Source organism: Opisthocomus hoazin, chromosome 19 (assembly GCF_030867145.1).
Source record: "Opisthocomus hoazin isolate bOpiHoa1 chromosome 19, bOpiHoa1.hap1, whole genome shotgun sequence".
Classification (NCBI taxonomy): domain Eukaryota; kingdom Metazoa; phylum Chordata; class Aves; order Opisthocomiformes; family Opisthocomidae; genus Opisthocomus; species Opisthocomus hoazin.
This window is the reverse complement of record NC_134432.1, coordinates 7,128,729-7,145,403: the sequence shown is the minus strand read 5'-3', so window position 1 is coordinate 7,145,403 and position 16,675 is coordinate 7,128,729. Positions and strand designations below refer to the sequence as shown.

Here is a 16,675-nt window from a genome sequence, read left to right as displayed (position 1 = left end):
ATAAACTGAATTAAACATTTTAAGGTCTTTGAAATCTGTAGGTGGGCAGACACCAGAGTCACCACCATGACCATGCTGCTCCACGAGGTTATTTGCATCCAGCACAGAAAAGTCTTGCAGAAGTGGCACAGCCCAGTGAGTAAGGAGCTGGCTCAGGACATCTGGGCTGCAGCCCCAGCCAGCACCTTCTCGGCATCACCTGTCCTCCTCCTTCCTCTTCTCGGCTTTTCGCAGCCCTTCAAGGTAGGGCCCAGGTCTTAACCCGCACAGAGCTTGCAAAGCAGCGCAAGTGCTACCAGAGCTGGAGGCTCGTGAGGAACAGCAGCCCCAGAGACAACCATTTCCCACCGCTCCTCCCTCTCGTCATGCCCTCGAGCACAGTGGAAAGTCTGGTCTGGGACCCACCGAGCAGAGGGCATGCTAGCCACCTCCACACGCCTGCTTTGACACGCAGTCTGACTGCTTTAGTCAGTCAGTTTGGCTGAAAACCATTTTTGCAGGGTTTGTTCTCAGCCAGAGAGGTCCCTGCCGTGCCTCAAGACCCGCGGTGCGGGCTGACGGGCGAGGACCTGCCCTTCTCTTTCAGCCTGGAGCAACACTGGGCGAGCGCACTGGTCTGCCGCAGCGTTAGTCTGGAGCATAGGTGTCCGCGGCTGTGCAGCGGCGGGTGGGCATGCTTCCCCGCCTGGGCCATGCCCGGGCCGGGCAGAGCAGCCACCGGCAGAACCCCTCGGGGCTGGATCAGCGCAGAGCAGCACAGCCGGCTGCGGGGTCTTCGCAGAGCTTCGTCTCCTCCCAACCAGCAACAGCACCCAGAGCCGGGGCACTGTGCCCTCCCCAGCACCTGACGGCTGGCTCTTGGCTGACATCCACCCAAAGCCATGCTTGCATCAAGCTGGGGAGGAAGGAAGGGACAGCTCTGCATGACGCGTTGCTGCCCTGCTTGCGCAGGAAAGCCACGCTCCGCAGCCTCCTGCAGACAAGGTGGGAGGTGGAAAGCCATGGACACAGCGCAGGGCATCTGTGTCTCCGGGGCTGGGCCAGGGGCTGTGGCATCAGCTGCAGCCAGCTGGGGAACAAGCACCTGCTGTGCCCCTTCTCTGCCTCCAAAGGGCTTCCCGGCCCCATATCCACTCACAAATCGTCATCTCCCACCACCCCCGGGACACAGCCATGCGGGATGCAAGGTGGCACACTTTCCAGACATCTCACGGGCTTGATCATTTTAAAGGAGAGCAAATCAGCCCCTGGCTCCTCAGGCATGAACAGCACTCATTTGTCACCCACACATCCCATCCACCACCCTCAGGTGAGCAAAGTTTCTCCTGTTAAGCCTGAGGCTGCCCAAAGAGCACTGCCATCACCATGGGCCCACCTCTCACGCCACGGCACCGAGCCCCAGCACATGGCGCTCCTCAACGCTTCAAAGCAGCACGCACGGGAGCCAGAATACGCTCTCCGAAGGGCTCCGCGCTGTTCTCCGGCAGGCACACAGGCAGAGCAGAGGGTTCGGCTGAAACCAGCGGGCAGGAAACAGCGGCAGCAGCTGCTCTGAACCACGGCACCCGGAATAAGCCACAGCCAGTTGGGATCCTGTGCCATCAGGGCTGCCGGGAGGCTTGAAGCTTGAGCCAAGAGCGAGAGCTGCATGTGTCAGGGGTTAGAGGTCCGATCATTACATTGCAGTGGGGGGATGCTGCTCTGCTCCGCAGGGGCTCCGGGGATGCTCGCAAGGTGCTGCCAACCTGGGATTGCAGCCATGGGCACAGCCACATCTCCCGGGCAGAATGAGCGAGCCACTGGCTGTGCTCCCACCCGCAGCCCCCAGGATGGTGCCCACCCGGCCCTGGCACCCAGAAGGACCTGCCACGGTGGGACGGACCCCATGCCCTGCCCGCAGTGCCACTGTGGAAGGACACCCCAGGAGGTGGGACCAGTCTTCCTAGGGAAGCGCTGATATTTCTCCAGCAACCATTAAACCCACCAGGGAGACCTGCTCAGACCAGGCACCCCCCTTTCAGAGAACCAAACCCGGCGAGAGGCGACCCTGGGCATCAAACACCCTCGAGGCTCCGGGGCTCCGTTCGCCCTTCTGCTGACAGCAGCCATTCGGGCGGGGAGGACCAGCAGCTGAGAGACACCCGAGGGGAACAACTGGAGAATTAACACAAAGCAAACCCAGCCTTTAATTGAAGGGCCAGCCCCGTTCTGGCAGAGGACCGGCCCTTGGCAGAGGGAGCAGAGCCTGCTGCTGCTGCCCACGGGCTTGGCAGATGAACCAGCCGTACGCAAGAACCACCAGCACGCAGGGAAAGCCAGAGAGTGGCAGCAACTTTCTTAACTCAGGCTCACACCAAAGAACAACCCACTAGATCTGGTCAGAGAAGATGGATATTAAACAGCCTCGCCGTGCGTTCCCCCTCGCTCCACCATCATGGCTTCCAACACTTGCCTGATGCCCTTCCTCGTTCAACGATGCTTGGGCTCTGCTTTGCTTTCCGAGCTCTGCCAGATCTCAGGCAAACCAAAGCGTCATCCTTCTGTTAAGCAGAAACCATTCAGCCAATTCCCTTCCTAAAGAGACCGCTTTTCCCCTCTCCACACTTGCAGGTCGCGGTTCAAAGAAAAACATAAGCCAAAGAGCTGCTGAGAAGATGGAGAAAAGCTGCTGCCCGCAGCCTCCTCGTGCCGAGCTCGGAGCAGCCGCGGCAGCGGTGGGCACGCAGGCGGGTCCCGGCCGGTGGAATGTCACAGCCTGCAGAATCCAGCAGTGAGTCTGCCTCCTGCACAAGGTTCACCCTGCCTCCAGCACAAGGTTCGTGTTCCTCCCTGAGCGCTCCAGCGTTAACTTTAATTTAAACTCTCGATCCACCACGGGAGGAAGGGCCAGGCTTCCCCCGGGCTCAGCCACGCCAAAGCATCCATTTCCCCGGCCCTTTCGGCTCAGCCGCCTCTGGAGTGAAGAGGCGGTCACCCAGAACCAGGACTTCCCACACCCCAAATCGCCCTCTGGATGTGTTTCTCTCCCTCCATCGTTCACAGCAGCCTCTGGGGCACTACCCAGACAACGCACAGCCCAACACTGCACTTCCCACGAGCTCTCTGTGCCCCGTTTCCCAGTCCGTACTCGGAGGAGACGAGCCCAAGCCCTCCCGGATGTGCCACCTCGGACCAAGCCTCCGTGCTGGGCAGGGGAAGGGGTGGTGGTGGGTCCCCAGCAAGAGGCACCCTGGCAGCAGACCCGAACCCAAGGAGGACACGGACAGGCCAGTGAACCTGGTGCAGGGTCTTGCTGGTTCAGAGGGGTCATCCTGGAAGAAATTCCACCCCTTGCAAGCTTAAGCAGCCCCCAGCACTTCTCCCCTTGCACATTTCCACCCTCCAGCCAAAGCTGGACTGTAGCAAATACCCAGCAGATAAAGCTGAAATCCAGTTAGAGCATCTCAGGCATGATTTTTCCCAGCAGCGGAAAATTAATCACGGCAGCCCCATCGACTCCAGCTGGCTCATCCCCAGTGCTGCAGCTACGGCGTTCAGCAGCTCAACTATTGATCTTTCCAGGCAGCTTAAAAAAACTTAATGAAAGACTGAGAATTTGGAGCAAATTTTCTCAACCTTTCATAGATAAAGGGCAGAAAAACCCTTTTCTGCTTCTTAGCCCGGTTCCCGCAGAAAGCTAGAGCAAAATTACTTCAACAGGTTTGGCAGAGACTGCTGTGCTTTGAAGCTTTCCCAACACTGGAAAAACACTTTTTCAGACCCGTTTTCCCTGCATTGTGCAGCGCGTGCAGGGAAACCAACCACCCCCCCCACCCCACCCAGCCGAAGTCAGGAGGGCATGAACCCTCCGAGACCCCCCGGCGTTGAAGAGGGCTCCTTCCCGCCAGCCCGGCCCTCGGGCTCTGCCACCCACGTTTTCCAAGGACCTGCTGCGACGGCGACAGCCAGCCGCACACCGCCGCTACGCCAGCCGCAACGGCAGGCACGCGGGCAACGCGCTGCCTTCGAGACGCGGTGTCATGAGAAGCGTGGCCGAGGCTCCACGTCTCCGCTGTGGCAGAGGTTTTTCAATTGCAAACACAGAGATATTCATTCATCTTTTTTTTTTTTCCCCTGAAACAGATTAATTCATGCTCAGAAAAAAAGCTACTTCGAGAAGCAGCTGCTGAGGGTGGGAGGCCAGCGAGGGAGGACCCGTGGCGGTGGGCCCCTCCATCCCTCACAGCAGTCTGCAGGCACCTGCAGGGTCTGCCAGAGTGCTGGAGAGGGACTTCTCACAAGGGCATGGAGTGACAGGACAAGGGGCAATGGCTTTAAACTGAATAAACTCTTCCCTCTGAGGGTGGCGAGGCCCTGGTCCAGGCTGCCCAGAGGAGCTGTGGCTGCCCCCTCCCTGGCAGGGTTCAAGGCCAGGGTGGACGGGGCTCTGAGCACCCTGGGCTGGGGGAAGGGGTCCTTGCCCAGGGTGGGGGGTGGAAGGAGATGGTCTGTAAGGTCCCTTCCAACCCAAACCATCTGACGATTCTATGGTCCCATCTGTACCCAGAGACTAAAACCACAGTAATCTACCCACCAGAAGCTGCAGGAGGTAAGTAGGTAACAAATAATTTAAAAGCCCGTGCTTTGAGGCGGAGGTAACCAGACCCATCTCAGCACGGTAGGCCAGCGCGTTCTCAGAAGTTCAGCATCCCCTCAGCATTTTTGGGCACCACGTCCCTGCCCTGCACTTGGCCCTTGCCCCGGCCTCCTGCAGCCGGGCTCTGCAGATGCAGGGGAGAAGGTCCCCGCTCTGACAGCCTCCACGATACGTCCTGCAGTTCACGAGTCCTTCCCAGGGGAGGGAAGGAGGGCGAGCTCAAACCCTGCCGTAACAGGAGGGCCTTGTCTGTCTGCCTTGGGGGCAGTACCCCACACTGAGTTTGCCTCAAGCATCCAGGACTGCTCTCCCGTGACACCCTGCTGTCCCCCCGCGCCACGCCGAGCCTTCCTCGTGCCACTGCCTGCTCTATCGAATCCACCACTGGCTTATTAAAAACCGTATGACTTGTGGGAAGTTCAGCTTCAGCTGGCTGACAAGCTGCCCAGCTCTCCTGCACGCCTCAGAAAGCCAGGTTACCCCTGCTAGGGAAATCCATCAATCACCCCCATTAAATCCATTTCCCCATGTCATGCCACATAAACAAGCAGTATTTGCACCACAACACGTTGTAGGAAGTTTCTCAAGGCAAGCAAGCTGCTTCCAAGCGTTCCACACACAAGGTCACAGCCAGCTAAGCCAGCGACACTGCATGCCGTAACGCCTCTCCCCGGGGAACGCGGGATCCCTCAGCAGCTCCCGAAGGGCCAAGGAGAGACAAAGAGATTCGCACCCGAGATGAGCATTTTCTTGTCAACGTAGCACAGCAGACTGAGCCCTGAAGGCAATCCCAGCTCCGTACAGATATTATCTCAGACCAGTCCACTACTGCAAAGCAGCAAGACTTGGCTATCGCTAACACATGGAAAAACTAAAGCTAAAACATGAGAAAAGCAAGTGAAGTGACTTGCCCAAGGCCATGTGCTGAGCCAGTGTCACGGCGCGGTGCCAAGTCCAAGCTGTAAGGGGTGAGCAGGGTCCTGCTCACCCCTGGGCTCACAGACCCGGCTCCGCTCCTCTGCCTGCCGGGCTCCCACCTGCAGCTCGGCACAGCAGGGACACAGCGGACTTGTCCCCTGCCCACAGCGGGTCTGCGCACTGCGGCTTGCTCACTGCCCACGGCCGCGCTGCGCAGCGAGGGCAGCTGGGAGGAACCCGGCAGCCACCAAGCAGCTGCGGAGCAGGAGGCCGGCGAAGACGCCGTCCACGCAGCGTACCTCTCCCAGGACATCACGGCCCCTTCCCACCCCGCTGTAACTCCGGCGGCTCCAACAAACGTGCAGCAGGACGGAGCTGACCCGCGGTTCCCCTAACCACAGCTCCTCTGAGGGCACGGGAGCACCGCCCCAGCCAGCCGCTCCCCGAACCGCGGCACCACGGCTCTTCGCGTTCGACGGAGAGAGCCGCACACCTCCAGCCTCCGGCACTCACACTGCGGAGCGCGTAGGGCGGGAGCCAAAGCATTTGCCATCAGCGCTCGGAGTTGAAAGTCGCCTCAGAAACTGTGCTCCAAGTCAAAACCCCACGGCCTGACTTCATGCAAAGCCAGGCTGCTGCTTTAGATAAAGTTCTCATTGCAAAATCTGCCCTTAAGTGAGAAGATTATGCAAGACTTGATTTGAACATCAGGAATGACCCTGAAGCGTGCTCGTTAAAGGCCCTGATGTTCCAAACTCCGACTGCAGGAAGCCAGCAGGCGCCCAGCCCCCAGCAGAGGAAAACCAGCTCCTGTGCTCACAAACACGACAAAGAGCGGCTTTCTCCACACAGAACGAAGCGGGGAGGTGGCAGAAAAATCACGACTTCTGCCCTAAGTGGGCTTCCCCACCCGCGCTCCGTGCTCTCCGGGTACCTCCTGTGCCACTCCTCGGGACAGGTACACAGGGGAGCAGCCTGAAGATACCGAACGTGCTCCAAAAGCTTTGCCAGCTGGTGTGGAAAGGTGCTTCGGTTACGAGAGGACCTCCCGTGCCAGCTCAGGAGCTTACACGTTGCTTTGGGATCCTCTGGAATGTCACTAGAAAGCACCAAGCCTGACGACCACAGGGCTAGTAAATCAAAGAGAAAATAACAACAGCGTCTCAACAGCAAGCAGCAGCAGCCGGGACTGCTGAGGGATTCACTGCGCGAGGAGGACCTTGCCCGGTGGCCCAGCACGCGGGAGATGCTGGAAGCAGAGCTGCATCTCCCCCTGCACAGCCTCCACACCAGCAGCGACGTTCCTGCGAGAGCGCGGCGGAGTAAGATTCAACGAGAAAAGGACGAGCAAATACACGCCAGGCACCCGGAGTGACGCAGCCCCGACTCGCGGGTGTGGAAGGGCCGGGGGCCAGGTGAGGACCCTCCGGCGGGGACCCTCCAGCCGGGTCCCTGCAGCACCCCGCGGGGCTCTGGGCTGCCGCACGCCGACGGCCCCGTCCCGTGACGAGCTGCCGCCCCGGCTCTGCAGCCTGCTGCGTCCCTCAGGCTCGCTGCTCGGGTTTGTATTCCTCTTCTGCTGCGGGGCAGGAGCCCTGCGCTCTCGCCGTGTGCTTTACAGCCGTCCACCCGCAGGGAGCTCCGCTGCGAGCACCCTGGCTCCAGCAGCATCCATTTGGCCCTGGCAGGTCCGTGCCACGCTGTGACTGACCTTGCGTGGTGACAGCAATCTCTGCACGACAGCTTCTCTATCCCGCAGCTTTACCTGTGCTTTGCACGGAGGCTTCACGCAGCCTCCCACTCCATTTTCCCTGTTGTCTGAGTGTTGGGTTTTTTTTTAAAAAAAGAAAAACAAGACACATTTGGATCGAAGATGAAGGCAGGATCCTGCAGCTCGAGCGTGCTCTCTGCTGGGTACTGTGTCTGCACTGGAATTACAGAACTCGGTAGGGAAATGGAAGACAGAGACCCTGGAGCTGCTGGGCCACCGGCGTGGGAGAATCCTGCCCGAATCACCCTGAGCCGCCGCTCGCCACAGCAGGACCCTGCTCCCAGGGCGGCTCTGGGGCAGATCCGCAGCTCCAAGCCACGAAAGGGCAGGGGAAGAGGGACCTTTGCTGCAGAGCCCGGGCTGAAAACGCATCTCTCCTCCAGCAAACCAGCCCGCGCCAGCGCCCGCGCAGCATGGGCGAGCAGCACCAGAGGCAAACCGCTTGCGTGGACGCCGGGACAGGCGACACGGAGCAGCTGCCTGGGAGCTCCACACCAAGCACACACTCTGCTTCCCTCCCCCTCCCCTTTGGAGCTACTTTTTTACTGCACTCTTCCAAAAAGCCCAGAACCCTTCTCCGAACTCAGACCAGGGACAGTGCTAGAGACGTTGGTCTCCCCGGACCACCGAGCAGCAGGGAACCCACCGCCAGCTCCGCTCGGGACCAGCCCAGGCCAGGAGAACCGCCAAGACACCCCATCCCAAAGCTGCTCCCCATCACCATCTCGGGAGCAGCTCTGCCCCCCGCCATCCCTCTGTCCCCCGCCATCCCTCTGCCCCCCGCCATCGCTCTGCCCCCGCCATCGCCCTCCCCGGCGCTGCCCCAGCAGTATGGCAGGGAGGCTCTCGGGCGGGAGCAGCGCGGTCCCCAGCCCCGAGGGGCCCCCCGCAGCCGGCTCGGACGGGGCGGGGGTGCCCCGGGTCCCGCCCGGTCCCGCCGCCGGGGAGCACCGGGACAGGGCGCGGGGCATAGCAGGGCCCCGGCTCGGCGACCCCCGCGCCCGCTCACCTGCTGCGGCTCGGCCCCGCCGGGCCCGGCTCCTGCGGGACGCGCTGCCCGCGGCTCGGCTCGGCCCCGCCGCCCTCCCGCAGCCCGCCCGGCCCCGCCCGCCCGCGGCGACGCGACGGCCCCGCGCCGCGCTCCGGGACCACCCCCCCCGGACACCCCCACCTCCAGGGACAACCCCCTCCCCTGGACCACCCCCCCCCCCCCCCCGGGACACCTCCTCCCTGGGACAGCCCCCCCCCAAGGACACCCCCCCCCAGGGACAACCCCCCCCCAGGGACAACCTCCGCCCCGAGACCACCCCCTCCCTGGCACTCTCCCCAATCGGGACACCCCCTCCCCGGGACCACCCCTCCCCCGGGGCACCCCCGTGGGGGGGTTGGGGTGATGGTTGGCCTCGATGATCTGCGAGGTCTTTTCCCACCTGAATGATTCTACAAAGCCCGAGGAGCCCCTGCGACTCCAGCCCAAGGGAGGAACGCGCTTTCTATCCCCGATGGCGGGCCAAGCTCTCCCCTGTCCCATCCTGTCCCCCCTGGACAGCCACCCAGCACCCCCCACCCTGCTCCCGCTCCCCACAAACCCACGGGCAGGAGCAGGGCGAGCCCTCACCGCTGCGACGGGCACCGCAACACACCTCCATCGATCTCAACTCTGCTGCAGCACAGGGCAAGGGTGCCCCGCGGGTCACGGCAACCCCCCCGAGCGCACCCACGACTCGCTGCGGTTCCTCAGTGAGGACAAGACGACGAACACCCGGGTGACGGCGGAGCGGGAGGCAGCTGGGGCACGAACGGCGCTGGGGAGCAGGGAGCCGGGCAGCCGCAGGCAGACACTTCCGTGCCGCAGCAGCCGCTCTGGCGAGCTCCGGCGCAGGACGGGGCTCCAGGACAGCACCGCGTGCCCCAGGCGTGTGCCCAGCCCTCCGGCCCTGCCGAAGAGCCGGGGCCAGGCAGAGGCGTGGGCAAGAAGGGGCCATGAGCTCTGCCCTCACCTGCAGCCTCGCCAGCTCCCCGGACGCCCCACGTCCCTGAAACCCCTCTGCCGAGGGATTGACCGCCCAGGGTAGTGTCCTCCAACAAGAACAAAATCAGGTGGTGTGAAGACAGCTGGCTGGATACGGCAGGGAACTTCGTTTTTGGGGTGCCACCAACCCTCTTGCCCCAACGCCCCCCCCGCCAGAGCCGGCACAGGGCACTGACAGGCGGAGAACAGCATGGAGCCGCTGCAGACCACCGGCTTTGCCCCCTCTACCCAAGGCCCCAGCCATGATGTCTTGCAGCCTCTCGTACCTCTGCGTGACAGCCACCAAGAGAGGCAACAGGAGTCCCTTCTCTGGGATGCCCAGGGGTCACGTTCACACAGGTTCCCCAGATCACAACAAGACGCAGCTTCAAAGCCACATACAGAAATACAGCACTGAGATACACCCAGCTGTCCAGGTTCTTCATGGCTTCTCGATACCTCCTGGGCTTTAAGAATATTTACTGCCCATTTACCACTGTCTTGTCAATCCAGTTGCTAAGCTGCAGCTGCACAAGCAGGAGGGGTCTTCCCGCCGCGCAGGCTGGGAGCACCGCACCGAGCCTCAGGGCAGCCGCAGCGCTGCTCGGCCCCGCCGCGGTCAGCGCCCAGGCCGCAGCGCCGGGCCACGCACCGTCCCTCGAGCCGGTGACCATCCCAGACACGTTTCCCTTGCAACCAACTCGCCGCAGGGGGAAGACGCCCATTTCCACGCGTGGCATCGGCAGCTCGGCAGCAGACCGGCACCGCAGGGCTGTCGGTCAGGCTGTGCTCTGGGTACCCACCGCTCCGTGGCTCCGTTTCCCTGCGGGGAAACTGGGAAAGGGATTAACAGCGACTAAACTCAACTCCGTTCACAGGGCAGACGTGTCAGCGGTCCCAGCAAACCCAACAGGTCAGCCAGGAAAGTCCATCTGCGGGGCGAAGCTGCTGTGACCCAAAGCTCACGCCAGGACGCGGCTGAATCCCCGGCCACTCTGGTCAGCCCCAGGGCCGTCTCCCCTCCGCGTGCGGCCGGCTGCCCAGCCAGCCATGCCGCCTTCCCCGCCCCCCTCCTGCCTGCTCCTTCTACAGCGTCCACCAAGAGCGACCTGCTCAGCGCCCAGGCAAGCGGGGACCCCCAGCCCCCCTCGGCAGGCAGACAGCCCTGCACAGGCTGCGTCCCTGTGCCACGTACGCGGCCAAGCGTGAGCAGCCCTGCGACGCCGTCCTGCCTCACGCGCGGCGCAGACCGTTCCCGCTGCGACCGGCAGACGCAGAGCGGCTCCAGCAGCAGCCGCCTGCTCTTGCAGCTGGCGGGGACGCTGCGAGCTACCAGCAGCAAGTCCCAGAGCGGAGAGGTGCCGGCCGTGCGCTCGGGCCCAGTTCAGCCCAGCACCACACCAGCAGCCCCACCAACACCAGCTGGAGGACTCGGTGGCCCCAGCGTCCACACCACCAAGGCGAACGACCACCAGACAGGCAGCCCACCGAGAGCACCGCTGCCGCGCGGACACAGCACCAGCAACACGCCTCACAGCGCTGACAGCCGAGAGGCACCGGCATTACCCCGCAGAAAACCACGAGAAGACCCGGGTGTAAGGGCCACTTCCGTCTCCTCTGGCAAGAACTTCCTTCTCTTGTCCAGGTGCTCTGCTCCTCTGGCAAGACCTTACAGGGTGCCACCAACTCTCCCCGGCTCCCTGGAGCCCCCAGCTCCCCCACGGCCCCAGCCAGGGCTCCAACATGCCTGCAGCAGCACCCTCCGGCAGCAACTCTGCTCCGATGGAGGCTTCAACACCTTCCCCCACCCCTGCCTGCAATCGCCTTAGGATCATCAAGGACCCTGGGAGGCTGTCAAGGATGTTCTCTGAGCTTGCTGTCACTGAAGCAGTCAAACGAAGGGCAAACGGTGTCCACAGAGGAGCTGAGCAGCCCACTACAGCTCTCCCCTGCAGCCCAGCCCAAGATGCCGAGGGGTTCTGGGCATTCCCAAGGCAGCCAGCAGCCAGTAACTTGTGGGGTGACGGCTGCCTGTCCCAAACGCTGGAGGTCTCCGCAGGTGGAGGTTGAAAAGTCACGGGCAGAACCACAGGGGTGACAGCCACAGCCAGGCTCTGGTCCCAAAGCACCAGCCTGAAGAGGAGCCTCTGGCAGATGCAGAAGAGCCCAGCAGGAAAGGCCTGGCATGCAGAACGTCGCCCTGCTGAGGGCAGGTGGGGGCCCAGGCGTGTCTCAGTGAATGCCCTCGTCTTGGGAGAGCCACTGTGCCCCGGGGTGAGGGGCCCCCAGGACCCCCAGACCAGGACAGCAGAGAGGGGAACAAGAGGAGACTCGAGATGGGTCTCAGCGCCTGCCTTCTTCAGACCCAACCTCACAGAAAGGCCGCGTCCTCCACAGCACAGCCTGATGTCACTCTGTAGGTCACTCAACGCAGGGCAGGATACTTGTTCTCTTTGTGCTCCTTGGGAGTTATCTTCTAGAAACGACTTGTGCAAACACTGCCTCCAGCTCTTCGTCCCGCCTTGGACAATCCTGGGTCTCCCTTGACATTTCAGCCACATTTGACAGAAGGGTCAAGACCTCAGAGGTAGCTGGGTTTGTGAAAACGGGCAGCACGCGAGGAAGTGAGACCCTGCTTGTGAGAACCTTGAGACACTCGAGAATCCACACCCCAGAGCAACTGGTCCAGCAGCAGGAGAGGCTCTGGTGGGAGCCTGCACCTTCTCAGGCACCACAAACAGCACGGCAGCAGACCCGGTTGGAAGAAACCCTTGAGCAGAGCCCCTAGGCAGCATGGGGACTGCCCACCTCGGACAAAACACCCGCCCCGGCTCCTCCTGCCAACACGGGACAGCACGGGACAGCCAGGAGACCACCGACACCGAACAGAGCACCACAGAACTGGGTCCTGCCAGAAGGGGGGAGTTCACAGCTTGAGAAATTGTGCGCACAAACCCTTCTCATACCCCCAAGGAGGTAAAACCCGGCTGATGCGTCACCCTGCAGGCACTGTGGCTTCCCTCGGTCCTCTCAGCAAGCCCGAGGCTGGGGCTGAGCCCCGTCCCACGCCGACCCCTCTCACCAGCGTGCGCACTGCTGCGCTGGCCCCGCACACTCGTGCGCAGCTGCCGCCAGGACCTCGCCCTCGGACATCCCCGAGGGCCGAACACGTCCCTGCCTGCCAGGCCGGGCAGGGTGGGCGCGTTGTCCCTCGGCACGCTCCCAAGCCGGGAGATCTGCCGCACCCTGCGCCCAGACGGGAGAGGCCTGGACTGCGGCAGCAGCGGCACGTGCGGGGAGACCCCCAGCCTCACCTCTCCTGCCTGTGAAACGCGATGCTCACCAGCTGCCCCGCGCGTGGCCGGGACGGCCCCTCAGCCACCGCCAGCCCACCCACGGAGAAGGTCCCATTTTCTGGCTTAGGAGAATCACTCTTCGCCTTTGGCATCCCTGAACCTTGCTCAGGGACGGACTGTGGCCTCCTGCAAAACCCAGCAGCCAAGGAGCACCGAACCCGTCACACACGGCCCAACCATGCCGCGCACCCACCTGGATCTGGAGACATCGCTTGCAGAGTCAATCTGGAGCAACGAACGCCTGCCAGAAGCACACGGGCGGCTCAAGTTAAGAACAGCCAACGGTGAAAGTGCAATCTCTGGGGGCAGAGCCCCTCCACAGCCCTCTCACTCACACCCTGCCCAAGCTGCCCAGCAGCCGGGCGGTCCCTCTCACAGGGGGTCCCGGCAGCAGCCTTCCGCCATGAGCCCCTGGCAGACGGGGCGGGCCCCAGAGCACAGACCACGGCGTCTCCCGAGGCTGCGGTGCCCACAGCCGCGGCCAGCGGAGCCCACCTGCGCCAGCCTCGCACCACGCCGCAGCCAGCGCCCTCAGGCAGGTCACGGTGCCACAAAACCCGACCTCCCGGAGAACGGGATCAGGAGGCTGGTGCCGTCACACCGCCTCGCGCGTGCACGCGCCTCCCGCCTTGGCAAGCCTGCGCGTGGGCTGACGCGGGTGCTCGGTCGCCCGGCTGGCACGCGCCGCGCGCCGCCTCCCGCTCGCCACGCTGCCCGCACCGCTGCCAGCCCACTGCGCGCCCGCGCTGAGCTCCAGCTCAAAGCCGCAGCTGGCGTGGCCCTGGGAACATCCACCCAAGCGCTTTACAGGGATGGAAGCAGGAAAACGCGAGGTCAAACCTGATGACCACCAGAACAAAAATTCAGGGAAGCAAAACCTCTGCGGGGAGGCCTTCCCCCCGCCAGACGCTGCAGCCTGACGCACCACATCCTCCGCGAGCCCCAGGACCTGCCCCACAGCGTTCTCCCGGGCTACGCCGTTTCTGCAACGCAGATGGAATCCAGCTGCCGCTCCAAGGCATGGCTGCACCTTCCCCCTGCCCCAGCTGCCCCTGCCCACCGCCCTGTGCTGGCACCAGCCTTGGCACCCACCGTCTCGTGAGCCAGACCTGAAGACCAAGCCCTCGGAAGATTAACTCCGTAGGAGGAAAGGGAGACTATTCTTCAGCTGGCTCAGCTCCCCAGTCCTGCTCTTATCCAACAGCACAAACCCGTGCCTGGGAGGAAGCACGACAAGCACCAGAGCAGCTCCGACCTGGGCACACACAGGAGCCAGGGGCCAGGTAAACCTTGGCCTCGCTGCAACTGCGGGGCCAGCTTCCCAGCTCCGGTGCCCGTTTGGCCTCTGCACTGCACAGGCCAATGGCCAGGGCTCCCCTTTTTGAACCCTCGAACACCTTCTCCTGTATTTTCCTCCACTTGCTTCACACGCTGAAGCGTAGGGACCTCTTGCGAAATAAAGCTGCGTTTTCTTGTCCCAGGGGACGCTCCCAGGCTGTCAGCTGAAAGCAAGGGAGAGGATGCCGTGCCCAAATACGCCACATCCTCACTCTCAGCAGGGCTGCTCCAAGCCTTGATGCTGTCCCGTGCTGTCCCAGCAGGCAGCCAGAGGAGCGCGGGGAAGGGGAGCCAGGCAGCTCTGCCAGGACCCCGCTTCGGGCAGGGAGGTCAGGGAGGCTGCACTCTCGCCTGGCCCCTGCCTGGGGTTACACGGGTGAGCACGGACAGCCCTCGGCCCCAGCCGCGGCTCACCAGGGAGCGGAGGTTCCACGCACGGAGCCGAACCCCGTCGCTGCCCCAGCACCTTCCCGGCTGCCTCCGAGCCCCCGCGGTGCTGGGGACGCCCCTGAGCAGGTAACAGGCATTGCTTGACCTCAAAGGCGCTCCGGGGACTTTCGAGAACAAAGACACATACACCCTGCTGCCTCCAGAGAGGGAAACCAAAGCGACAGTCACTGCCTGCAAGGCTGCGTACAACCGACCACAACTTCACCCGTCTGCAGCACGGCTGAACGCCCCACCTGCACCCTGCCAGCCAGGACCGAGGGACCTTTGCACCAGCCATTCCTCAGCTGGCACGGACGGCAGAAACCGATCCGGCGAAAGGCAGCGCAGTGCCACAGGCTGTTCGAGCCAGACACGCTGCTCTGCTCAGACAGGACAAACACCCGGTCTCTCCCCTCTCTCCCCTTTCACAGAATAGGACCTTAGAAACAGTTAAGAAGGATTTATATAATTTTAAATGCATAGGCAAAATAGAAATACAGCCATCTAGAAACACAGGGCTGCACTGTCTGGGTCCAGAGGTCATTCCAAGCACCCGCTGCTCTTTCATCCCACCGCGGCCAAGGACCTGACTGAGGGCGCCTGGCAGGAGCCCGTCCAGCTGGGGCTGCCCAGGGCTGATGCCCGAACATCCCACCAGAGAGGGACATGCCCTCCCAGCTCAGGACCTTCAGAGGAGTTTAATGCTACTGACAGCGGAGGTACAAAACCAGACTACTTCTTTCTCTTCTCAGATCTTGCAAAGCCTTTGGCTGTTTGTCCCATCCACCAGCAAATATTTTTACTTCTGAAGATACTTAAAAGCCTTTTTAAAAGCATGATTTTATTAGGATTGGTTTACACAAAAGGCTTTGGTGAAAAACCTCTTCTTACCCCAGGACGAGTGCCTTTGCCCATGTCACCCCACGGATTTCGCTAACCTCTTCATAAAGCCTGGCAATGAGTACGAATCCTTTCTTCTTCCCTCACAGGCCTGGATTACACACCTCACAGCCATCACTTGTAGCCTAACTCTGCAAAGCTCTTTGGGACAGAATTCAGATAAGCAGCAGCCTAAAAATACGATCCTAATCCCGCTGTGGGCAGCACAGCCTTCACCCCGAGCTCACACAGGACCCGCTCCAAGGACCAGTTCCAGCCTTTCCTCTCCACTGCAAAAGCAAACAATCTCCTGCTAACGTGCTTAGTTTTCTCTGTATCAGTTCATAGTTTAAGTCTGAAGACTATCCACTGGTTTACAAAGTCGAAGAGTCTCTTATGTCACAGCCTTCTCCTCTCTGGGGAGGTGGGAAAAAAGTTGTTTGAGCCTCACCCTTTGCAGAAATAAACCTGCTCAGGAGCATCAAGCTGAAACAGTCTTAAAAACAACCACCCCCAGAAAGTCCGGGATGTCAAAGTCTTAATTACAATGACACTTACTGAAAGTACAAACCTGGGAGTGCAGGAAATTAATTTAAAAATAATGTAATTGAAATACTGCTCAGAACTCCTCTGAGTATAGTATTTTCATTCTATTAAATTCATAAAGAAAGCATAATACTGTTTAAGTCCTAATGCACTAAAAAAAACTGTTTTTCAATCAAGTGACCAGTCTATCAGGGATAAATCTCACGCAAATTTCAGACAAGAAGCAGGCAGGAGGTCTGTACCTCCTCAGGTGCAAACACGAGCACAAAATCAGCCCTAGACAAGCCCTGGCCAGAGCCACTCGCGCATCCTCAGAGCCTGGTGCTGCTCTTCCATCACGCCAAGACAGCCTAGATCGGACTTCCACCTGCTGTTGTCATCACAGAAAGCTTTGGGTTGGAAGGGACCTGCAGAGGCCACCCAGCCCAACCCCCCTGCAGTGAGCAGGGGCATCTTCAGCCAGACCAGGCTGCTCAGAGCCCCATCCAACCTGGCCTGGGATGTTCCCAGGGATGGGGCATCTCCCACCTCTCTGGGCAGCCTGTGCCAGGGTTTCACCACCCTCAGTGTAAAACATTTCTTCCTCACATCCAGTCTGAATCTGCCCCCCTCAGCGACCGCCTGAACCAGACCAATCTCCCACGCTGCGGTTGCCGCTGTGTGGTTGCAGATGGTAACACTTCTGCAGCTTTCCACCCACGATCATATCCTTTAAACCTTCTTCTTGTAACAGCTCCTTTGGTCTTCAGTGAGCCAAAACCCTTCCTTTCTAAAATATAAACTTCATGACA

The 16,675-nt window shown here is 61.4% G+C and overlaps 1 protein-coding gene across 2 annotated transcripts in view; it reads right to left on the bottom strand.

The window, feature by feature from the left end:
- LOC104329735 (dual specificity testis-specific protein kinase 1-like) overlaps positions 1-8,398 on the bottom strand; it is a 32,414-nt gene extending 24,016 nt beyond the window's left edge. Inside the window, exon 1 of one of the 2 annotated variants that reach the window (XM_075439740.1) lies at positions 8,335-8,398. The gene's annotated coding sequence lies outside the window, so the exon portion shown is untranslated. Of the gene's footprint in view, positions 1-7,265; positions 7,355-8,334 lie in introns of those variants that run through there. The other variant, XM_075439742.1, reaches the window with a different exon arrangement.
- Positions 8,399-16,675: the final 8,277 nt, after the last annotated feature.